We start from the raw sequence: 26312 nt of genomic DNA, 5'->3' as shown, positions 1-26312 counted from the left end.
GCATGTAGCTCAACAGTCAACACAATGAAGACCAGCTTAACCACTTGCTGTTTTTTCACATTTTGAGCTATTTAGTCTCCTATTTCTACACTGCAAATTCTAAAATTAATTGTCATAGCAACAGGAGTCTAAGTCTTCATTTACAATGCAGATAATCTTTTTGATCATGTTATTCATGCATAACCCCATAGCTTCTGATTTCAAGTGTATCACAGTCAATTTTTAAGGGGGGCAGTGGGGAGAGAGACAGAACACACAGGTATGACATATGGGCATGCAGTGGTCAGGATGCAGCTTAATCTCAGCCTCTGCTTTACAAGCGAGTTACTTCCTCCTATACTTAAATTTAAGAACAGCTGCAAAGCCAGACTGCTAAGATTAGTTCTCCTGTAAAGGCTGCTTATTCTTGAGCTGTAAATAGATACACAGCTGATTAAAGCTACCTTTAAGCAAGTTTTTAATTCGACTTACTTACAACAGACTTTAAATGAGAGTTCCTTGAGGCATGTGTCAGATGGGCATTATGCTGCTGGTTTTTGGTGAGGAAAATAATCCATTTTTGCCACAGTAGAAGGTATGAATAAGCAAAATTTTGTCCCCTGAGAAATCTGGAAAAAAAGAAGTAGTATATTAATCACTGTATTTGTTCTATGCTATTTGAATAATAATAACTTGCAAAAATCCACTTTACCTTTGACCTTAGGAGCCTAATGGATACTACTCTCAATGCAGATAAGTTACCATATAGAATAACTTGCATTAAGAAGATCACTTGGGCACAACCCAGACAATTAAGGAAAAAAAATTATGAATGTACAAAAATGTCCTTACGCTATCCTACGTGAAAATGGTAATTCACATTTTAAAATTCCTCTAAGAGTTCTCTCTCTTAAGATTCATCAAATACACCTTTGGAAGTTTTTCTTCTCGTGAGCTATCAAAATCTAAGGCAATGAACTAGTGAGGTTATCCAGAAGAAGACTCAATTATGATTGCCATTTTCTTTCATGCAAAAAAGGGACAAACATATGAAGAAAGAAGGAACACTATTTCATGGGATTTCTTTATTTTTAAAAGAAACAGCATTTCTCTTCATGTATAATCTACTCCTGTCTCTTAAGTATAAGGCCTGCTGCTTGCAAGTACACAATCCAACTACTATAAGCTTCACCTTATTATGTTAAAAGGCACTTACAACGTTTTACTGTTTCTGGTTTTTTAATCCATTTGCAAAACTCCTATGCTTGTAACTGAACCCAGGTTTATCAAAACCAGCATTTAACAGGTATCTGCCCAAACCCTTTCATAACGGAAAACATTCCTTCTGATAGTGCTTTTAAAACAGGCAGAAATAACAAGGTCCACAATTTTTATGAATTTGTGAGAATTAATATAACGTTCTGTTTTCATATCTTATTTCTCATTATTTCCCAGAATACATACAGAAATAACCAGATCTCAGTAGATAATACTCATGCAAAAAAATCCCATTTATCTGTGTAACAACTGAACTGTAACATGAAGTGTTTGTGAGCTAACATGTAGTACTTAAGATTCCTAGCTTTTTTTTTCTTCACGTGATGTATTTTCATGCAAGAATAATACATCTGACCAAAGAATTATCTTCAATTCTTTGTTGGACTGACTTATGAATGTACCACATCACAGATATCCTCATACAGAAGTAGATTATTTTAAAATTCAGAATAACATAAAAAGAATCATTTCATACATTGCAAAGGAAATAAACGCAGCAGTCAAACCACCTTTAGCTATGACCCTCATCTTTATCACCCTCACAGAACTTAAAAAAAAAAACCAACCACAACTGTAAAACTCTTGTCAACTTACAGAAGTAACTTTAAATAGCTCTAACACTTTCAAAGATACTTCAACTGCAAGGGATAGAAATAACCATCAAGTGTGAATAAGCCTCAATGTTTCCATGTATACCATGTTAACAGACTGAAATATCTACACTACGAAACTTCTATTAGCAATGGGGAAATAACTAAAAACTCTGTTATTCAGCCTTCAAAATCAAATGACGATCTCCTTCAAAATCAAGGAGATGTCACTTTTATCACTGCCCTGGAAATAATCAAGCAGTCAAGGTATATTTCTTTTTTCAGCTACATATTAACAAACAATAATTGAAACATTTTTATAGTTTGGTTCAACACATCAGCTGCACAGAAAAATAAACCCTTTCTATCAAACACTCGACCTACTTCTTCAGTTGAAAGAGGACTTGATGTATGTGCTTGCAGTACACACTTTTTAGCAAATCACAGTGTACCATTTAAACGACACTAAAAATTATTCCCTTTAGTTTGCTGTCGTAAAGAAGTGATCTAAAAGATTACCATGGATACTACGATTGTTAGGCACAGGGAAGCGCATGTAGCTCAGCCCTTATTGGCAGTTCTCACACACACACTGCAGCTTCAAGAATTCATGTAGTTTTGTTTTTTGTTTTTTTTACTTTTTATCTGTTTCACTGAACACTAAATTGATGGTACAGTGTGCAAAAACTCAAGCTTATACATAACCTGCAGTGAGATTTATAGCAGTTATTGCTATCCCTGCAAATAATTTCTTCAGTCATTCTGTGAAATGCAAGTTCTTCCTTACTCTTCCTTACAAATGGCCTTTCACCTGACTAGCGTATGGGAGATTATAATCATAATCTGTGTAGGAACTGAACATTAAGGCTAACTTCAGATCCTAAGAACTTAATTTTGTTATGATGAACACACTTTCTGAAGGATCCTTCTCCCTTCTCTTTACCCACTGACTACAAAGCACAGGCTAAGGTTAGGTGCTGTGAATACCCAGTTTAAGATCAACCTAAATACTGCTTACTCTCTCTGTTGTATTCCCCTGTATAGTGGGCCAATACACTGAAGAACACTCCCCATATAACCACAACTTGGTCCATGACAAATTATACAGAGATATAAATATACAGAATAAAATTATCACTAGTTATCAAAAGGTTCAGGGTGTAATCTCAGCTGAAATTCCTTTATAATTCTGTGGACAAATTTTGAATTTATCTTTTCACATTTGCATGGTCCCTGCAATAACTTCTATGTGAAGTTAGCGAAGAAAATGAGGAAACACAGATTAAATATGCTACATACATATTTCAAAACAAAGAACTTGATCTCAAACAGGTCTTTTGAGGGTAAGAAGGAGTCTTAGCAAAATCAACTGAGGCCAGACGGCAGAGAAGTTCTTCATTAAGAAAGAATATTCACAGTAACTTTCTCAGGTTTTGTCTGATATTTCAAAGCAATCACTAACAAAGAGCTGAAGAGGCTTCCTCCACTCAGTTTTTAGGACCTCAATCCTCTCCTGAGACTCTCATGCAATCCTTGTCCTAAACTCAAGAGGGATCCCATTTTCCACTTCTGACACAGGACTGAAATACTTCCTACAATCCTCTCAGCAGTTTAGGACCAGCTGCACAGTGCTGAAATCCACCTCTGCTAATATTCTGTTGAACCTGGATCAGCATCTCCCCACGAAGTCTCAAGTGTGTGCTTACTTCCATTATTTTTGTAGTTTTAGGACAAGACAAAAGCATTATCTTTTATAACATCAGTTTCTGTTAAGACTAAGCTTCTTCAGTGCAAGTTCTACATTCAGAACAAGGCCTTATCTAGGGTTATATTGCTCAGTGGTTCTTTGCAAAGGTTTCATTTAGCTCAAGCAACACATGAAGGAAAATATATCTCTACTAATAAGGAAGCAGTAATATTTAAGAAGTAATAACAAGACCACCTGAAGGAAGAGGTTTTTATGTTAAAGATAGCCACTATCAATACATAGGTACTCTTAAAGAGAAATGACCAAGCATCAAAGAAATTATTATTCTAGTTACAGAAAGTGGCTCTGCCACATCCTGCAGATGTCTGTATTGAAAACTGTGCGGGAAGGGTACAAAATGTGACACACAGCATCTATCTATAGCTCATCTACAAAAGATCTATGACAGGTTAATGTTTCATGTTCTTGCAGACACCTCTGAAAGTTATGTTATTCCCCAGAGTACAGCAGCACTTTGGTGATCTAACTTTTTAAAGACCAGTTCTTGAGCATAGTCTGAAGTGCTAGCACCAACATATTTTCCTTTTGTACTGAACCTTCATCACTTGAAATCTCTTTGTAACTACTGCATAAGAAACATCTATCGCTTTATCTATTTCCCAAGTCTCTATAGTCTGTCACAAGTTACTGATGAAGGAAAAGATTTCTCCTCTAGCTACAGAAATTCTTATTTACCCTGACTAGTGGTTCTTCCACGTGAGAAATGGAACACATTTCTCCCCTCCTTGGCTTATGCTAGTTTGACTCAGAAAATATGTGCAGTGTATTGAGCTGACAGCAATATGAAGGCAGAAGCTTAAAGGACATCAAAAGTGTTAGCATTATGAGCTTTGTGTAAATAGTCTTACTGATACATTCTCCAAGCATCCTTTATCTTCTTGTGCACAGAGATTAGAGAAAGGCTCAAATGCTTAATTGTATGTCAAGTGCACAGTCAACACATTGAGTTCAGTATAGTCTTTTAAAACGGAGTCTTCAACATATTCATGCATTGAAGTAGAAAATTCAGCTGCTATTTGAAACACAAAGCTTGACTGTCTGTTACTCTTCACTTTGCATTGCTCCTTACAGGAAGGCAAAACACATAATGGTGATTCTTCCATGTTTCCCTCAAGAATACTGACTGCACCAATTGGTTCATCCCACCACTTCAGTGACTGATAGGAAAGTCCCCTCTCTTACAAGTACCCTAAAAATAACAGCAGAATTGAACTTCCGAGATTCAGATTATGTACAAAAAGCAAGTCCTTGTAAATCCTCAGATGCACGTAACATAGAAAGAATAGCAAGTTACTAGCTTGCCAGGCATTCATATAATGTGCTGGAATTCAACAATAAGCATATAAGCTCAGTGTATACAGCAGCTAAATAAGATACAGCAGGAAAGAGCTCACACAGGCACATTATGCAGCAAAACAGAACTGGTAATTTCCCCCAACCCTGTGACTACTGCCCTCATTTCTGTGAAACATTAAGTTCCTCAGTTATTGCATTTAGTTTGGAAAACTAGACTAAGAAGAATAGAAGGCTTAATTCTTTTTCCTACTAAAAACTATGCTTTAATGTCATCTCCAAGATTTTTAGAACAACTAGAGATACAAAGGAGAAAATAAAGATATGAGACATGGAATCTGGAATGCTTAATTTCACAACATTTTGAAGATTCGTAATTTAAGTATAGAAACTGTGTGTTTCACTTAAACTACATAAGTAGTTGACAGTCTGTGAAGAACCCATCAGGAAAAGTGAAAATCATGCATCAGACAAATCTAGAGTGAAAGCGCTCTCCTCCCATTTGAATACTACAGAACAATATATCACAGATGCAGTATTAAAGGCCATTAAACAACTCAATAGTTACGCTGGTGACTGGGCAGTCATGTAGCTGATCAGAACATGAATCTTAAACTTTTCCTTGTCTCAGAGTATCAAACTGTAGGGAAGCCATGCAGTGAAGGTCATACATCGCATTTTATACTAAGAAAGAACTGCAATATGACTGTAATGGATTATAATGGATACTACCCTGCTTTAAGTACTCTGAAGACACTCCTTCCCTAGGGTCACTACAGCAGGATTAAATGACAATTATTATAAATCACATTCAATTGTTGGAATCTTTGCTAATGTTAAAAATCTGTAAGTTAGTATCAGGGTTAGGGAAAAACACCATGTTGTTTTCAATTATGGGTTATTTCTAAAACTTTCTGCCAGGGTAGGGAAGGATAGGAAGGTGTAAGCACCTTATTTTCAATGCCAGCTCAACAGATCACTTTCTGTGGTGGAAAGGGAAAAATGTGGCAAGTTTTGTTTAATTATCTAAGCAGAAGTACTAACTCTGAATTAAGTTGTGATGAAATCGCTGAGAGACATCCTGCTGCAGTTGAAAAGATCTCTCTTTTGAGTCCTAGGGAAAGAAATAATAGATATATGCACCAAGTGAAAAACAATGTCAAAGGAACACCTCGCAATAGGCTGAACACCTACATTCATGTTTGGCTTACACTGAAAGCTTCTATTGATATATAAAACGTTTCTTAAAGAGGAGGGGGAATTTCTGTGACCAACAATCACATGCAGTTACAGTTGCACTGGATAAAAAGTGTGGTATAAATTAATTTGGGGGACTGCTGTAATTGACGAAAATCAAACCAGGACTGACTTACAAATCAGTATGTACAAAAGGTGGATTTGCAATGCTATCTCTGACAGAAAACCTCTAGCAGAGGCAAAGCTCCAGATTGTCTGATTCTGACCATTTTTTCAGATAAAAGTGCTATTGAACCAGCCTTGACAGAAGGAGGGAACGGAGTCCCCCACTGCCAGGCCATGTCACACAGTACATCTGGGTTTACTTCCACATCACTGATTTGAATATCATCTGTTCTAAAACTAACTGAAACTTTTCTGAGTTTTGTTTGGTAGCTTCTAAGGATGTCAGCAGTATTAGTGCAGTTCATATGAGGAGCATATATTAATTGATATGCTGCTGTGAAATATCAGTACAGAAATTATTAGAGAAGACAAAATATATGCTAAATACATTTTTCAAAATTTGTCAGAGACCTCTCATAATCCAATTAGAGATATCCTGGGGAGACAACACGAAGAGGTGAAAACAATTTCTCCAGTAAAATAACAAAACAGCGAGCTTGGTCATTTGTGCCTTTGTCCTGGCTTATTAAAGTTTTTTGTTTGTTTTGTTTTGTTTTGTTTTGTTTTTTTTTGTCAAATGACAGCATAAAACATGCAGAACTTTTTTAAAAATAAAGGCAACAGTAGTACTGTACTACTTAGTCCTCTGCAGTTTTCCTGGAATCTGTTTCTTTTTTGTATTGCAACTCCTTTTCAGACTTATGCTTATACATATTAGCAAACTATAAATTTCACTTAATTTTCAAGCAGAATATCTAGCATCTAGTGCGAAATTATCTAGTATTAAATTCATCAAAACTTGAAGAAAATATAAGATGTCCTAAGCAGCAAGAAAATCACTCAGTTAAAGCAATTTGGTAACATTTTGTAAGTTTTCTCTCACCACAAATAAGCTATAGCTACCTCTATAGGTGTAAAAATTGATAATTTCTCTGCATTTATAATTTTTCCTGTAATTCAGGCAATATTTAAAAAAAAAAATAACAGGAAATACTTAGGCCCAATGAGGAGAACTGGAAGCTGATGAATCAAGGAAAATGTTATAAGGAAATATGCAGAAGAATTTACACCAAAACAAAGCATTAGCAAGTAACAGATATTCTAAGTTTGACATTAAAATAGCACAGCCTCATTTTTGAGAGCTTTTGAACAGTTCTGACCAACTTCAACAGGATTAATGGATATTCAACACCTCTAAGAAGCAGAGCATTATTTCCAATTGCTGTTCTCATTATTATTACATAGTATGAAAAGCAGGACACAGAGTTAATATCAATGTGCAAAATGGAAAATTTAGAAAGACAGAAAAGAAAATGGAAACTGCTATTGATTGCAAAATAAGCCTGGGGGTGAGGGAAATAAAACCCTCACCACACTGAATATTAATGTCTACAGACAACAGCTAAAGAAAATAATAACAATGCCTGTTTTTTTAACTTACGTACCAAATTCACATATGAAAACAATGCCTGTGAACTAAATGAAGAACAAACTGAAACAAACTGTTCATCATAGACTACTAGACAGAAAAAAGAGGGGAAAATACAAAAGAATTTGTATTCTCCTTGAGCCTTAGTCGACAAATGTAATGACAACACCACTCTAAGGAATTAGAACATGTTTTTTGTAAAGCTTACTGCAAGCTTCAGCACATAAATATCTTTCAGTTCAATCTACTGCAGAAGCAATTATTCATATATTTTTTAAACATCTCAGACACATAGCTTTCAGAAATACCTGTCTTTTTCTCTGCTTTTTATAACAGAAGAGCCCTGGAAAGTAGACAGATTCATAAACCAAAAATCCTTAAAGCTATCCAAAATGGCATTCTCTTTCACACATTAAATTTTTTTGCCTATATTTTAAAGACACATTGATCAAACTCCTCTGCTTTGCTGCTGATCTTAAGCTAAATGCATAGCAAAACTGATTGGGAGTTGTTGATGATTATTTTTAGAAACAATGTCTCATCACTTTGGACAATACACACCATCAGTTTATTACAAATTTTTCAAAGCAGCATGGCAGAAAATTGCTCTGCCTGACTTAGCAGGTCTGCTTATTAGCCAGAAAAGCAAGGAAGAAAGACAGAATCCTATTACTGTTGGTTCAAAACAAAAAGATGTGGTGGTGGAACAGGAATCAGTGATGATCTATAATTTCAGATAGGTGTTATATGAAATACGAATGGCTGATGGGAGGGGAGGAAAAGAAAGAAAATCTATTGAGGGGAGGGAAAGAAAGAAAATCTATTATTTGATGTGGGGAGCTGGTCCCAGAACAACAGATCAGTAGTGTTTGGTAGGAAGGTGCTCAACAGACAGGCAAGACTACAGACCACATGAAAGGAAAAAAAAGCCAAAAAAACCCAAAACACCCAGAACAAAAAAAACAACAAAAGATTTTGCTTGAAACCATGTTCTTCCATCACCTGCAAAAAAGCAACTAAATGAGCTGATCAAAATGGTGGTTTATGGAGTGACCAACCACAGTGCAAGGAGCAGAGAAACAGGGTTACTCTCATTTCTCTGTTTAGTTCTGCAAAAACCTATTTGAAAAATTACATTTTTTTTATGTCAGTCACCTTCCACTAAATCAGTCGATTTGCCGGACAGTGAATATATGCAATATTTGCTCATCTGAGTCAGCTTTTCTTTTATTTACAAATGTTTTGGAAAAACCTCTTGCTTTTCAGTATGCTGAACTAGTCAGTTAACCAGCAGTATTCTCCATTTCATGATAGACAGAATGAGCTAATTTCTTGGAGCTGCAGACAGTAGACATTGAAAAGCAAACCCATCTTTGGGGAATTTGTAATACTTTAAAATGTAAAAAAGTACAAGCTGAACTTTATCTAGTTGATAATAATTTGTTTTTTTCAAGCACTAGCATCAAAGTAAAAGTGATGGTGTCAGGAAAAGAAGGTCACTACCATCAACTAGTCATATATTTAAACTTGGATCTGAACTAAGCTTGTGCCACCAGTATTTGTGTTTTAATTAATATAGAAATGGATCCGGTTACGTGCAACATAATATATGCAACTCAGAAACCACACAACAGCTACTATTTTCTTATGTATAAAATTAATGTTTTCTATGATGATGATCTCTAAAGACTGGAAGCTTTAACTAAAAGGAAGAAAAACCACCACTTTCACAAATAGATTTCATCCAAAAGAGATTTAGTTGCAAAGAACTTCTCGGGCAACTTCAAACAGTCCTGAATCTGACCTGTGATTTTTTACACAGCTTATGTGACTGAATATCTAGTCCACGTTTACAAATCCACATCTGCTTGATTAAATTAGACTGTCAGTCTCCTAAACTAAAGCCATAGCCAAAAGGCCCAAAATTATGTAAACAACCTCTAGCAGAAGGTTGAAAATCTGGCTCTGTGTTTTCTCTATAATTCAAATCATAGAATTAAAAGCTCTGAGTAGCATGTCCTCAAACAGAAAGACATTCAGAGAATTTATAATTGCTATTGCTACTTACAGATAAGCAGTAAACTTTCCCATAATACTTTACTTCTTGAAAGTCAGACACTTTATAGAATGTCACTTCAGCTGGTATCACCACTGAAAGCTAACCTTGGAAGTCTTCCAGTCCTATCAGTCCTTCTCCAAACCACTACAAGCATTTACTAAGTGATAGATTTCCTCACAGTGTTCTCTGTTCTTTCCACGAACTAATCCAGCGATTAAACACTACTGAGATGAAGACACATGCATCTGTGGAAGCAAAGACTTCAGCAAGGGCCTTTTTTTCCATATGGAGACAAAAAGTTAAGGACTATCATAGCTGAGATGTATTAAGTTTCTTACTGGAGAAACCTGGCTGAGGAAGGGACCTGAACTGCTAGAATTATACCACTTTGCCTTCCTAATGTGGAAAAGAAGTAATGAAGTAATGTTCGTAATGAAAGGATTGCAGATAGGTCAATAGACTCACCTTGTCTTGGCTGAACACAGGAAAAATGCAGAGTATGTATTGCTTTAAAGAGTGCTAATGGGAGTAGGGAAGAGCAGGGAGGAACTGCATTCATTTTTCTTCTCCCGCATCTATATTTCAAGCAGTTTGAGCAGTCTGAGCTACCTTGCTCATTGCATGTAGAGGCATAAAGATGAAATTTAGGGATTAGTTTTTATCGCACTTTTGCTCTCACTTCTAGGCTTGGGAACTTTCTCCTGGACTTGACTAAGCTAATATCAAACAGCACAATAGATACTATTTACTCTGAAGAAAAATACTTAATTTTTATACATAAATTGCCATTTGCTGCACTGCTTCAGTGAAGAAAAATATCCAGTATTCTTGCACAAGGACACTAGGCCTTAAAAAAACCAGCATTTTGATTGTGAAAGCTAGAAATAAAGTTCATTATAAGAGCACTCCAAGATATTGCACTAACAAGAATAAGCATGAAGCAACATACATTCCTGTAACCTTCAGGATTTAAAAATAGCTCCAACATTTTTCAGATGCAGGTGCCAATGTCTTCAGTTTTGTCTGGACCCATCTAGCTACCTTTAGCTTATAACAACACACAAATACCAGCATGCTTTGAGGCACAGTTAACATCTCTGAATTCACAGAATCAATAAAACAATTCCACATGTAGAAAACTGGAAAATCCTATCAGCTTTGCAGGAAATTGTTCTGTGAGCAGCAGAAAGAAGGAAGCCTTGTTTTCTTTGTATTTCTGTCCTTTAATACCCTAAACTTCCGCAGCCACCAGCACATCCCAGAGTTCGACCAGAACCATGTATGCACTAGACTGACCAGACAACTGCTGTCAAACAGTGTAGAAAACAGTACTGTTCTAGTTTCAGTCTTCCTTCTCCACCAGCCACAGACTTTCATAAATTTTGTAAGAATTTTATTAACTTTGACAATTCTAACTGGCTTTCAAATTGTACAATGATTTCAGAGGAACTGGGAAGAATGATACACGGATGATGGGCATAAGTCTCATTAGAGAGACTGTTAGGAAAACAGGCTAAAAATGCATTCCCCTTTTCATGACACTGGATATCAGTTCAAGACTGCATGTCTGTGAGTTTGCTAGCATGGCATTATCCAGTGATGTCTGATTTCAAAACTTCATTTCCAGTCCAGTATAACTTTTGTTTGGATACACTGGCCTGAAAAGCTGTGTGAAGCTACTGCCTCAGAGACATGGCTTCTTTCAGTGGTGAAAAACATGACTTACACAGTTTGTACAAAAGAGGATGAATCTTATTTCTCACTATGGAATAGGGCTTAGAAGTATTTTACACCTGGTAATTAGCAAAAGTATTTTGGTTTCATGAGGACTAAGTAAATTAGCCCAGTCCACACTGATAAAATAAGTAATGAAACCTGTAAAGACATGTAATCAGAGGTAAAGAGCATGAATTATATTGCATGAATTATATTGTTTATGTTTTCTACATTTGAAAAAGCAAAGCTATATGTTTGCACTCACTGACAACATGTACCTCATACAATAACAATATTGTTGTTATTATGTAACAAAATTGTCTCATAATAGACAGATTAAACTAACCAACTAGCAATTAAAAGGGTTATCAAGCACTGGAACAGGCTGCCCAGGGAAGTGGTTGAGTCACCATCCCTGGATGTATTTAAAAGACATGTAGATGTGGCACTTCGGGACATGGTTAGTGGTGGACTTGGCAGTGCTAGGTTTATGGTTGGACTCGATGATCTTAAAGGTCTTTTCCCACTGAAATGATTCTATGAAATCTCAGAATGGTGGAATATTGCTTGTAATTAAAACACACTTCTACTTCCACCCACATTAGTCAGAGCAGCCCGAGTAGCCTAATACAGCAGTTAGTCTTTATTAATTGTATCTTAATGAGGATTCCTAAGACAAATTCAATATTGAATTTCAGATAGACTACAATCAAATAGCATATAGTCTTAAATTAGCTTAAAATTAACAGTAACTGCCAAATAATGAATTCAAGAGTAAGCTGCCTGTAGTGACAGGTAATGAGTCCCAATTATTTGCAAAACCAAATGCCACTGCTCTATAATAAGTCAACACACTTCTGTAAAAATACTACCACAGCAATAGTCAAGATAACACTAAAATAAAATGGAATAACTTTTCTGTCTTATCACTTTGACTACAAGTTATATCATCTGCATCAGAAAATTAAAAGTGAGATTTGTTTCTATTGATAACCACCTCCTTATTATTAGAAGGTTCTGGGACATTGGTTACATCCCAAAGAAGGCAGTTTCCTAAAAACTTGTAAGCAGTAGTTTATTATGCTTTGGGTGACACCATCACCAGCCCTGTAGGAGACAGCAGACATCTGATGCAGACGTGTAAAACAAACTATAACTTACTGGATTTCTTTGCAGATGAGCCCAGAGCAGGCATTGGGAGGGAGAGTGAGAGACACTTTGCCTTGTTTACAACCCAGAAAACCCTCTTGTCAAAGTAGACGTTGAGCTTAGTAGGAACTGAAGGGCTTACACAGTACAAGCTACAGCTTCAAGACAGCAACACAACAGCATCTGTGGCTTTAAGCTTTAGCCATCTAAACCAGGGTTTTCTTTTCCAAGTCATGCATCATGACAAACAAGTTCTGTAAACTTGGTAAAAGGAATATGCAAGAATGATCTATTTTTGCAACAAACAACTAAATGCTTAGAAGCAAATTTTGCCATTAGAAGATTTTTAGGTTGGCAATGTAAAGTGGAATATTAGATCATTTAATTTCCTCCTTTTTCTTCAGATCTGCAGGTTCCCTGGTCTACTCTGATTTCCTACCCTTCTAGCCCTTGAAAAGCAAACTAACAGAAGTATACTGTAGAATTAGATACTTCAGATGCATGGATGAGACACATCAGACAGATTTGGTTTAGATCAGATACATAACAGCTAATAGCATATAGAGTGCTATTAACTGTTAGTATTAACTGAAATCAACGGTGTATGACTCCTGAGAACCAAGTTAAGATTTTTTTTTCAGTTAAATTAGGACAAAATGTGGAAAGATTAGAGTCTAACTTGTCTTATGCAGGCACTGCTTATCTCTAGTTGACCACTATCACTAGCAAGAGACTGGAATTGGCTAGAGTCACTGCCCCAAATAAAATAATCACTTTTAAAAGATTAAAGAAGCCATTAACGTGGATTGACTTTGCCCCAGCAGAACAGAGCAATGCAATCTGTTCAGTGCTAGTGATCTGGCAAGGACAAATGAAATTAGTCTGACACCAGAATACAAAGGCAGGGACTTGTGAATGCTGAGTGCAGTGTCCAAACTCACAAGGACTTCTGAAGTGACAATGGTTCCAGAGGAAACATTCTACATGCAACACTTGGATACAGCTTTTTCTTCATTATCTAACTGGATACTTATAAAATTCTCAGCAAGTACCCCAAGGGTTATACTAGCGTCATTCTTAATCCTCAACAGCTTAAATAACAAACAGTTGCCACAGAGGAGGGTGGAGTTCTGAAAAAAAACTGTGCACCAGCTATAGAGAGAACTAATGAACAGTAGCTCAGGAGCCTTAAGATAGTTTGATACATCAAGTCCCACTTCTGAAAGGGAGAGACAAACAAAGAATCTACATTCAAGAAGAGACCTTTGGTAGTCAGAGACAAAAAAAACCCACTGGATCTGGACATAATTCAGGCTTGAAATTAGGAAAAAAAGATTTGTGAATTCACACACAATCCAGTCTGCTTACATGTATTTGGTATGAAGGTTTGCTTGTAAGGAAACACTTCTGTCATCTCTCTTTTTCTAGACTGTATGAAAATCTTACTACTCAGAATCTGTGTAGACAGAAAGAACACTCTTCAGTATGGAACTATTACCCAGGTCTATATTTATGTTCTTACTCCATTCCCTGAAATTATTGAAGAACATTATTTTATCTTGAAACTGTATCAGATAATATTTGAATAATTACAACTCAACAAGGAAAAAAAAACAAAAAACAGAAGAACTAACAAAAATAATTTCAGGTCCCCAGATCAATACAGTATGTTTCACAAACTTCACAACTGTCAGACGTAGAAATCTAGCTCTTTCTGAATGTCTATTGACTTCATAAAACAGTGTAGCAGAAAAACAAGACCGTACATACCAAAGCACGAGAGAGCATAACGCTAACAGCAAAGTGCACAACCAGTCCATTCAGCTGTTATACTTAGGACAGCAAAAGGAAAGCAGTATTGGTCAAGGATACCTTTTTCATCTCTTTGAGAGACATTTCACAGTTGAGATCACTGGCTGTTGTTCTTGGATAAACAGGTTAGCTCACAAGTACTTTTTTTTTTTTTGTAATACGCGCATTTTCTTGCCAGCACCTATGTTGCTTTCATTTCAAAACCCCATATAACACAATGTTCTTTTGTGCCACTGCTCTCTTGCCATCAAAACAGAGCCCCCCCAATCTTTTTTTTAAACACAAATGTATTTATCATTGCTTTGCAATGAATTTGAACAAATCAGTATTTCTCTCATTTCAAATGAATTACAAAAGGATTTAAGGAGACAAAAAGAAAATACATGCCTTTCCAGCACTCTGTTCCACGAAAGAGAAGCATACATGCAGTAGTATAGTTTGTTATTTGATTACTTTTTTCCTTTACCGCAGACACATTGCTGAACTAATTTCATCATTCAGATATTATAAATATATTTCAAAATAATTAAATACTGAGGAATCCCCATCCTTTGTTCAAAAATACTTAATCCAATCAAAATGTTGATTCAAATTCGTACTATTCCTCCATGAAGTTTGATGACAGCTAAAATGACCAAAATATAGGCAAATCAAGAAGTACAATGTTGTATTTAATAATTTTACTCATGGTTGACTGAGTTCTGTAAGAGTTTCCCCTGAAATTGCACTAGCATAACTTAACAAATACATTAGCAAAGAACTGTGCAGGCTTTATTTTTAATGTCTGGAATTGAGAGACTAATTTTTTTTTTTTTTTAACACAAGTAAAAATCCATGTTTTCCATTATTTTTTTTGTTGATTTTTTCCAAGTTTCACACTACCTGCAAGTTAATGATATTTTTCCAATCATCTGATTTGCAAAATCTGTTTTAAGGTTTGTCAGTATGATGTATATGAAAGATCAGAACTCTCCTACTGACAATCACTCCACTGAAGACTGTAATGCCAGTAGCAGAACAAGGTTATGGCTCAGACCTTAAAAGCACAATCTCCAATTTAAACAGAAAAGTTTAGTAGAAAAATACACTATTTCAAAAGCAGCTAAAACTGGCACCTGCAAGACGACAGTACAATCTGCTACCAAATAGTCTGCCCTAAACTATGATCAATGATGACTATTCACCATCTTTGCTATAAAATTTCTCATATTCAGAACAGATTAGGAAATATCAAAAGTATTAAAAATAATTCTTTTGAGGCAATAGAAGATTAAATTAGAGTTAGCTAGCTTAAAGGTTTCTTCTGTTTGAATTTCACTTTTTTTTTTCTGATTCCGTTCTACTTGAAAGACCATGAACTGCCATTATGTTCCCCAAGTTTTGCTAGAAGCGCTGTCTTGGTATTTTTGAGCTCTCCCTCCCCCATTCATCCATTCCTCATGGTCAACTTATCTCATATTACATGCTCATGTAATCCTGAATAATAAAAAAATAAACATAGAAATAATCCAATAGAAAGATTTATTTTTTCGTATCACTGCAAGTAGCTAAATTCATATCTCTTTATTATCCAATAATGAAAAGGCCCTTCTGTAAAGCAAACTGGAAAACAGATGCTATCAATTTAACCCTGAGAAACATCACTGAATTCTCCAACATCTATATGGCTGAAGTTTCAACACTGACTGATGTAGAATAAATAGTTATTTAAAACTCTCAATAAGGTACAGTGTGAAGAGATTTAAATTCTGTCTGATCTTCTAAATCCTATTCCTGACACTGGAGTGAGCTAAAAACCTCCTCTCCTCATATATGCACTTTCTATTAACAATCTGTACCTAACACCACAAATAAAGTATTTACACAAAAATCTGCATAGCACTTATTAAAGCCATTAATTAACACCCAGCCACACCTTGATCACAGTCAGACCATCACAAATCCAAGCAACATTTCAAGGAGGCTCTGCAGACTGGCCTTATGACTAGCTGGTCATCAAGCATTGGGTAACAAGCATTATTCCTCTGAGTGACTTCAAAACACTTGCCTCCTACCATGCTGCAGATTTTAACAAAAATCAAACTCTTCATAGATTTGGCATGTCCCCTCTTCTGCTCAACGTGTTTCCTTGTTTTCAGAACAACACCACATTCCCACAAAATTCCCAGCACTTTTCTACATCCTCATCACAACTAATCAGTTTATGAATAAAAACATTTAGATATGTTTAAAAATTGTTTGTCTGTCTTACACTCCAGGCCCAATTCTAACTGGTTCTAAACCACCTCATCTATTTCATAACTTGCATCTGATTTAGGGGCTTACACTAGAGCAGGAAACATGCTTGAGTCCACTTAATATTAAATAAGGCTTTTTTCGTTGCTTCAGCTCAAAGAATACATGGTTAAAAATATAGTCAAATCATTGTTTATATGAACACCTTTTATGAAGTTGATAGAGTTCACAAATACTGGATAGGTTTGGTTTTGCAATAGATCCGATACAATTAGTAGGTCATAAGTACTGAATCATCCTGAAGTGCTACAGATTACTATAGAGAAAGATGGTATGCTTCATTCAAGTTGGTCACAATAAAGTTTTCAAATTTCACACTGATAAAGGTTAAGAATAATTTCCCTTACAGTTTTAGGAATCATTCCTAGAATTTACAACAATAGTAAAAAATATATCATATTTGCTTTATTTAAATTAATTCTGAATTAACTCAAAACTGCCATATTTGTAGATGCACAAGAGCTCAGGCCTATCTCTGTGTGCAGTATGTGGGGAAATCTCGCCCAGGCAGAGGGCACTGAGAAGACATGTATGAGAACTGGGATAACATACACATGGAAGTCTAGGAGAACCTGAAGAAATGAAGGCAAAAAAGAAGGGAAGTCATGAGAGAGAATTATTGTCATGAGGAGTGGGGACAAAGGCAATGCACCTATAGCAAACCATAGACTTCATTATTCCCCACAGCTGTTGAGAAAGTTGTTTATAGTGAATTTCAAACCCAAGGTTAAGCTTCAAAATTAGAAACAAACTAAACCAATTAAATGGAGACACCAAGGCAGCTACACTTTCCATGTTGCAGTGCTATGGACTGTTAGAAGTTCTATTAGGATTCCTTCATAATCACAGCGAACAACAACAGGAAATATACATTTGCAGTAATGGAAAATTAATCTCTACTAGGTATTTTGTTACCTTGACATCCTTAAGCATTGAACTTTCATTTTATGATCAAAAAATATTAGAATTCATAGCAGTTAAAAAAACCAAGACCCAGCCTCCAACATCTGGGGGGAGGGTGGTGGTGGTGTGGAACTCACAATAGCATTACTGCTGCTCTTTATGAAGATGTTATAGAACAGTTCATGCATGTCAAATATAAAAACAACAGATCACAAAAAAAAAAAAAAGGAGAGCTTCCAAAGTCACAAATATGCACGAAAGTCTTCTATATCTATATAAGGATATTATAACATACTACTCATTCTAGCAAAAAAAAGCAGACAGATTTAAAATTTGAACACTGCATGGCCTCAAGGCCATGGATTCCTCAATGGTATGCACAGCCAAAGGTGCTGGAAGAATATCCTGGCCATAACTCCCTGTAGGTCAAATTTAGTAAACGCAAGAACACAGAATATTCATTCAGTTCTCTTGTGCGTAAGCATTGTAATACAGTCTGTAATTATATCCTCAAGCTGCTATTTTCATTCCAGATCCCTGCTTTTAAACATTATGTAGAATCGACAGGGATCACTTAATCAGCAGTTTCTTCAAATGTTCAGTTGAACACAACCATGCAAGTGTGGCTCCAGGAATTTGACTTACTGTAACCTTTTGAATCTCTTGAAGGTTCAGCGCTCATGTGTTCAGCATATACATGTCTCACAAAACATTAATGAGCTTAGTTAAGAATGTGCCTGTAAGGTGTGCAATTACTATATTATTTTTAAAACGGAGTCAAGGAAGACAGATAGTCTAAAAAGTATTGAGACCCTGCGCTTCATTACAATTTTAGAAGGTATTTAGCAACTCAAAATTCAAAATCTAGTTCCCATGTACTTAATTTTTATTATGCTCAAGACAGACACTGGTGTCAAATCAAGAATACAGACCACAGTTTCTCATGATTTTCTCATACACATGATAGAAAGTAATTCTTTTCAGCTCCATTTAGGTTGCTACTTTAATTTATCGAAGGTCCCCTCAAGCAGTTCTGTGGACCTAATGTGGCAGAGGAGGAAAAAGCACTAGAGAAGAACTTTCCAATCCAGCAGTGCTGCCAAGGAAGTGTTACATGTAACACACTTACAGGGAAGAAGAAATATTTGTGTGAAAACTTCGGCTTAAGCAATGTATTTAGCATCACTGAGAAATTCTGTAGCAGAAGCAGGGACAAAATCCAACTCACCATGGTAGGTTCTACTTGCAGAAATTTCCCTTCTCTCCTGCATGCCCTATCTCATTTTGGTGAAGCGAATGAGGCAGGCATCCACACCAGTAAACCCACCTTCTCCCTAGAAAAAGGACAGAAAAGTCAGCAAATAAATGGCAATTTACAGCAGCGGATAATCAGCTAAACACCACTTATTTAGCAAATGTATTGTTCAGTTCACTGTCCTTATCAAGGTTATTACTATGGCGATCTTCCATTTAAGTCTCACAATGGGTTGCACCGTGTTATTACAGAATGAACTGTTAAGAAATAGAAAAGCAAAGAACCAAGCCCAAAACAGAGCTTCCGCAGTGACAGATCAACTGCTGCAGGAGTTTAACATGGCAATGATATGGATGGTTTTAGGAACTTATTTCACATCCAAGCTTTGGGAAGCACAGATAAAAGATTCATTTAATGAGTAGCACTGCATCATCCATCAGCTCTATGTTGCCACAGGCAATAGGCATGCTGTTAGCTTGTTAATAGTTTTAGTTGGTTTCTTTGGTTGGCTACACTTAATTGTTGTCAACCAGAAAACAAATTCTTGTTTTCTTTGCAAGGCCCTTATGCTCAGCATTTCAAAACAACTAAATGACAGAAGCTAATCTGGGGAGTGGAGGGGATGTTTATAGCTATTTACAGGAATGAGGTAGGTAGACCCCTCTTTATGTTTGTAATATGTTTACCTATTTAGGAAGGCAGGAGGCAACTGTCCAGCTGATTTTACTTCTGATCTTGAAGCTCTGCAGTATCATGTGCCTGTGAGAATGGAGAGAAGACCAGAACATGTTTTACTGTTTTACTCCAAAAGTGACATTGTAAAATACTGTTCTGCATCTATTTATCATTCCCACTACACAGCCTGACCCTGGAATCTTAATCTGCAGCACTGTTATGGAGAAATAATTTCTTCCTTTCTTCCAGCTTTGACCATTCCCCAAATTGCTATAAGCACTTCAATATCTCACTGTTGAGATCACAATAGCTTTTCCATCAAGAACTTCAGCCAGAGCCCAAACCAATTTAGGTTAACCAAAAGAAACATTCATTACCAAACAGAGAAACAGAAAGGAAGTTTTCTGAGGAAAAACATTGTCTGACCGCTGGCACACATTAACCTAGACATAAAGATTCTAAAAAGTAACTTGATAAACCCAAATGGTGTGCCTTTAGATTGAGATTGCTTTGCCGTTGCAGAGGTATGTGCATCGATGACAGCTTCTTAGGAATGCAGCCACCCTACTGTTTGGTTCAGAGAAACAAAGGCAGTATACCTCAAAATCCAGTTCAGAGGGTTGGTTTTCCACCAGTTTGTACATTCCATGTCAATGACAGAACTGAGTAAATTATTACAGCTGATCCAGTATATTTATTTCCTTCCTACTCATGAAACATTCATCTGCATATTGAAATTTACAGATTTTGTTCAAAAAGGTGTATCATTTAAAACAAACCAACCCAACAACAAAGCACTGCAGATTGATCTAAAAGAATCCTCGATATTAATTAAATTAACCATGAAGCATAGACCCAAGCGGTTTAAAGAGCTATATGATAATGTTTTGCTTCCTGACTGGATATGTGAGCATGTTGTAGTTTATCTAGCTTTTTATCAGGTTTACCTGTTAGGAGAGCAAAAATGACCAGCACATACTCTTCTTTTAAAGCCTGTTTAGTGATACTCTCCCCAAATACCATTCTTTCTGACCCTGACTGAAATCTGCTTCTCTATTAGTCTAAGTACCATTAATCAAGGTCTTAAAACTTTATACCTTGTAAAGTTTTTATGGTTATCATTCTTATACTTGCTTTCTCTGAATTCTTTGAATTTTTGTTCCTCCTAGTTAGAACATATTACACTTTCTTCCCTACATACAGTTTGCTTTTTCTTAACAAGTTCACATATATATTTATATTTACTTGTGTATTTATGTAAGCAAATCCAGATATTTGTTAAATATATTTGTTTTACAAAAAGAAAGACTAACAAACTCACTTTTCCATTTTCCTTTTCCACTCTTTCAACTATATTTTTCCTGGTATATGTTGTCAACAAATTCATTTAAATATACCACACCTTCACTGGTCATTTTTAAAGCCATAAGATGCTGTTTCTCAGGTTCAGTTGAATTTCAGCTGTTTAGGTTTAGACCGACTCGTGTCAGTCACCTAAAACACTAAGTTCACTTTTCTAAGAAATGCCACTGAAATGGGATAACAGCTATGGTAACCTGACCAGAAAGAATTAAATATCCTCCATATTTGTACACAGAGTATTTGGAAGTGATGGTGGTCACAAAAATAACATATTTAAGGTGCGGAAAATGAACATGCAACTCCATGCAGTTGAGAACGTAAACGCACATTTTTACAAATGTCTACTGAAGTCCATAGGCAAAACTGTACTTATATTGACTAAAGGTATCACACCTTTGATTCCCAGCATTACAAGAAACAATCAAAAATGCCAAATTAAAGAGTTTTTAAGAGATTGACCAGATAGTTTTTCCACTCTTCCCGAGGTCTTTATTTCAGACTTCTTGATTAAAACACTGCCCAAACTTCACTTCAATTTCACTGTAGTGTTTATATTGTTATGTGCAGATTGTACACATAAGGACACATAATTACACTAAAATTCTCATAGCCCAAGAACAGTGCTCAAGATCTTTGAGTTTGTCTGATTGCTTTCCACCAGCAACATTTCATTCACAACACACATTACAGTCACACACACAAATCATTGAGATCAAGTGGTGCGTTAGTAATGCTGTTGGTGGAAACAAAAAGAGAGCCCAAGCCTGTTGTGCTGTTCTGATGCCCTCACATCCTGCTGAACTGCTTGACACTCACAAAACTCAATTAACGCTTCTAGAAACAGCACACATGGAAGAACTACTCAGAGTATCACTGTCCAAAGTGCCCATTTGTTTTTCTGCAGTGACATTAAAAACAGCTTGTTTTAATTGCAGAAGTTCAAAAATAGTCAGAACAAAACTCTCTTTAGATAGCAAAAATGTAAAGTAGAAAAAGGAATACGTAAGAGACTGCAGAGAAAAGTCTCTCCTGGTTACTTTGCCTCCTGCTAAAACCATCCCTGGACACTTGCATGCATTTATTGGGTAATAAAACAGAGGTTAGCAGAATGAGAGGAAGTATATTGGTCTCATCTTAATTGGATGTAATTCATGCAACAGCACAAGCAATGGACAAGGAGACACAAAACTCATCTTTCAATGCAGAGGCCATAGCAAAAGCCATAGTTATCTATGACTGTGAACTACAGATTTAAATGAAATTGTAATTGCCAATATAAGCAACTAATTTGACCTCGGTATTCAATTCTATATTCAGTTATTTGAAGAGTCTGTCAAAATGATTCATACATAATGAAAGAAAAACAAATGACACTAGATTCAAACTGAAACAATCACAAGAAAGTTTTTATGGAGAGAACATCAAACATTTCCAGTAAGCTCCTACAAAGGTAATTAATGCTTTCAAAATTCAATCTGTGTCTTGTTTATGGCATAACCAAAATGTGACAACCTCTCACTAATGATTCATGAAGGTGTTGGTGTAGTAATACCTTGACATGATTACACTCTAGTAAGTACTGTATGTTCTCACATCTGATTATGTGATACAGATTATCAATGTATTGATAATATTACTGTTTAAGCTCAGATTTACAATTCTGTCTCTGAAAATAAAACAGACACTCCCAGTCGTGCAGATGATTGTTACATGTGTTTTTGCATTAGCCCAAAGAAACATACATACTGAAGATTTCCAACTTCAAAATGCGAATAAGGACCTTTGTGAACAATTTTATTCTGATCAGTTCCATCATGAAAGGCTGTGATAGAACAGTACAGGTATACTGGAAGTGTCCGTGTTTGAGGTTTATGGCAGAAGTCAGGTTTTGTCACGATTAGGTACTCAAGTAGTTTTTGCAAAAGCTACTGTATTTGAACACTGACAGAAACAGTATCACCAAGATGTCAGAAAGTTTTCTGTATGTTCCCTTTAGCTCTCAGTATCGCATGTCACTTTGAGGCAGCAGTCTTTTTGTCCAAAGCTCTAATTTAAGACATGAAAAACATGGTTATGTTTATTGCTGCTGAGTTTTAGTATCTGTAGTAACAGCATGAAGTCATGGAAAACACAATAATTGTTTGACTAGTCAAAAGCTAATGATACCTTTTTACAATGGAAAATTGTCTTTTTAATTAAAGACCTTATATACAACAATACTTTTTTATCACGTAACGCAAAGACACTTTTCCAGGCCCATGCTAGAAAGCTACCAAATCTAAACTCTCAAGTTTATCAATTATCTACATTCATATTCTGGAATAAGATAGCTAAAATCTGAATTGAACAAACAACGGATGTTATCCCCAATCTCCACACATCTGTTTTATACTACTTTCCCAGCAAAACTAGTCTGTACTGACTCAAAGATAATGCTAAAACCTAGTAGCTTTGAAAGGCGGACTCCTCTTCCGTCTCTGCTGCACTGGTTTGGTGCCATTTCCTCCTTTCATTTGCTCTGATACTTTAAGTGGTCTGGTGGCCACTTCAACTCGCTCAACCAACAAAAAAAACCCTGCTAATTTTTTTTGTCTGGAAGAATTTTGTGCTGGATTGAATCAGGTCACAGAAGGGTCTGCAATAACAGCTTAGCCAGTACAAAGTAGGCAACATGAAGCAAGCGGGCTAAAGAATCTCTTTTCTTCAATGCCAGTGACCTTTCACATGAGTTCTCCTCTTTTGTAGATCCACAGCTTCAGGGTGCTGCAACTGAGCAGTTACAGGTTGGCCCACTGCAATTGTACTGAGGGCAGAACTGAAGTCTGCTCCACAGTGCTGCTGCCCTGCTGGCACCTTCCGACATGGTGACAGCTGGAAAACCAGTCTTCATCTTTAATAATATAAAAGTAAGCTGGGCTGGAGATTAGGTCTGAGGGCTTCAGCTGCATGTTGTACACAGCTTGTTTTTCAAATAAATTTTCAAATACATGTCTGCACATTTCTGCGGAATCTCACAAATAAAAATCTGTGGAAATAGCACCAATCTTACCTGTCCTAGAAAACTGGGGCAAGAAAAGTGGATTGGAACATATTCCTTTTCTTCAGTAGCCAAGGAACATTGTGCCAAGAGTAAGAAAGACTAAATTATTAGACTGTCTAGATACACATCATTCAATTAATCTGACTCTTCCATGCTGTCAGAAATGCAGCCAGCAACTCTCATCAAGTCTCTGTAAACAGGGCTGAGAAATACAAGGTCATAAAACTTGGTTTTATGTTCCCAATACTGTGAACACCTACATATTCATTTTTTTAAAACGTCATCACTTAAGTATCTCTTTTTTCCCTAGCCATTGAAATTCTCAATTAAATGAGGTCTAAGGGTTTTTTTGTCAAGTTAAAAATGGTATGGATATAAATTGAACTCCAGAAGAGTAGATCTTGACTACGTAACTATCTATATACTTGCATTAAAACATCTTAAGAAATAGAAGCCAGAGAAACTCCAATACTGGGAAAATACCTTGGAAAAGAGGGGTACACTTTATACTTAAAGTGTCTAGCCTGATAAACTCATGCCACTTCTCTTTAACGTTATGAAAAACATGGGTTTGGTTTTGATTCTTAAATACAAATTTGTCTGATTTCAGCTGTTAGCTCAATAAAAGCTCATTCTGTAGCCTTACTTCAAATTAAAGGAGTAAGTTTCAAAGAATAAACATGATGTCGCATTTCCACACATACAAAAACCCTGAGACATGCAATTCAAATCTTAATTATTTTTCCCTATGTAGACCAGTTATAGGACTTCCAAATTACTTTCTGAAAAATGCTTTTTTTTCTCTCCTTTTATCATCAAAAAAATTGAAACAAAAACCACAGAAAGTGATCAAGTAAATATTATCTGTAAACTAAAATACAAATCTTGTAAAGAGTATTTAGTATGGTCCTGGCTTTTTGTTAGAATGTGAATTCACTTTTTTTCTTACAAACTCTCAAAAGTTGCACTGTACCCTAAATCACAAAAATTCTAAGATTTTTTTTCTCTCACATCACCATCAGTACTAACGTAAAATATTAAAGTACAATTTTGCCTGTGAATAATATGAAGTCAGCAAGTGTGTTGATGTGGGTTTCAAAATCATTATAATTCAGTGTAACACAGGAAAAGGTTACTTTTAAAATCATGTTTTAATTTATTTTGACCTGAATTTAAAGACTTTAAGCCCATACAAATTTACTTGCATGATTAGTTTTACTGACATCATTACACTGTTCACATGAAATCAAACACCTAGTCACCAACAGGACAATGTATTTCTGAGATCTTTTGGACACACAAGAAGAAATCCTAACTTCAGTGAGGTCAGAGGAAGTTTTCCATGACCTTCACCTACAAACACGCTTTAAATACTGTGAACTCGGTTACTAAGCAAACAAACAAGTCTCAAGGAAGATCAATCAATATGTCTCATCTTTAAACAATGCCAACAGTAACCGACTTTTCCTGTGGATTCTCATTTTCTGTGGTTTGAAAACTTCTTACTAGAATATGTTTCAGTTTAAAATACATATAAAATATATTTCTCCATATGTGTGTATGCACATGCATGTATATATATAAAATCCGCCTTGCTTGTTCATTATCGTTTCCCATCAGCCTCTCAGACTTTGGTACAAGAAGACAGATCTTGAACTAGTGCCCAATCACTATTTTCAGTAATCAAAATCACTAATTAAAGTTTCTAATTACAACTCTCTTCCATCATACTCCATTACGGGCATACAAAGTTACACGTTTTACTAATCTAAAAGTATGTCCTTCATTTATTCCTAGGTGGTAGAAGATTAATAACTTTTATTTGAAATGTATAATCTTGATTTCCGATTATTTCTAATTCACTGATCTGCAATAAATTTCTGAGAAAAAGCTATTTCTAAACTTTACACACATGCAAAAAATCTGCAACAGTAACTGAACAGAGCTACATTATGAACTTTCTCTGAAAACTATCAGCAAAGTGATTTAGAAGCATACAGACATTTGAGTGGTGGACTACGTTAGGAAAACCTGTTGGTAGAAAGCTGTACAAGCTTTAGCAAATAAATGGAGTGCACTGCAACTGCAAACTGAGCTATCCTCTTCTAAAAAAAAATATCAAATGGAAGCAATTCAAGTTACTGTCTTGCACTCTACACCAACCACTCAGTTTGCTGACTTCGCAGGAAAAACACAGCCATAGTTCTACCCTTCAAGACTTCTTTACAACACTTCATCAACTTCATAGGGACAGCTTCACCTTTACAAGTAATAAATGCAATCTCACTTCTAAAATAATCATACTGTATTAAGTATGAAACACACCTCTAGATACAAAACCTGACAA

General features: G+C 35.9%; 1 protein-coding gene across 8 annotated transcripts in view; it reads right to left on the bottom strand.

The window, feature by feature from the left end:
• The window catches only part of OTUD7A (OTU deubiquitinase 7A), a 212341-nt gene that overhangs the window by 82007 nt on the left and 104022 nt on the right, over window positions 1–26312 (bottom strand). For 6 of the 8 annotated variants that reach the window (XM_074837295.1, XM_074837304.1, XM_074837296.1 and 3 more), the window contains 3 exons: window positions 19575–19647; window positions 18862–18967; window positions 472–608 (listed from right to left, as the gene is read on the bottom strand). The gene's annotated coding sequence lies outside the window, so the exon portion shown is untranslated. Of the gene's footprint in view, window positions 1–471; window positions 609–5952; window positions 6023–18861; window positions 18968–19574; window positions 19648–26312 lie in introns of all 8 variants that reach the window. The other 2 variants (XM_074837298.1, XM_074837297.1) reach the window with 2 other exon arrangements.

This window comes from Strix aluco, chromosome 12, assembly GCF_031877795.1.
Source record: "Strix aluco isolate bStrAlu1 chromosome 12, bStrAlu1.hap1, whole genome shotgun sequence".
Taxonomy (NCBI): Eukaryota; Metazoa; Chordata; class Aves; order Strigiformes; family Strigidae; genus Strix; species Strix aluco.
The sequence above is the reverse complement of the archived record's forward strand: the minus strand, read 5'-3'. Positions and strand labels throughout refer to the sequence as shown.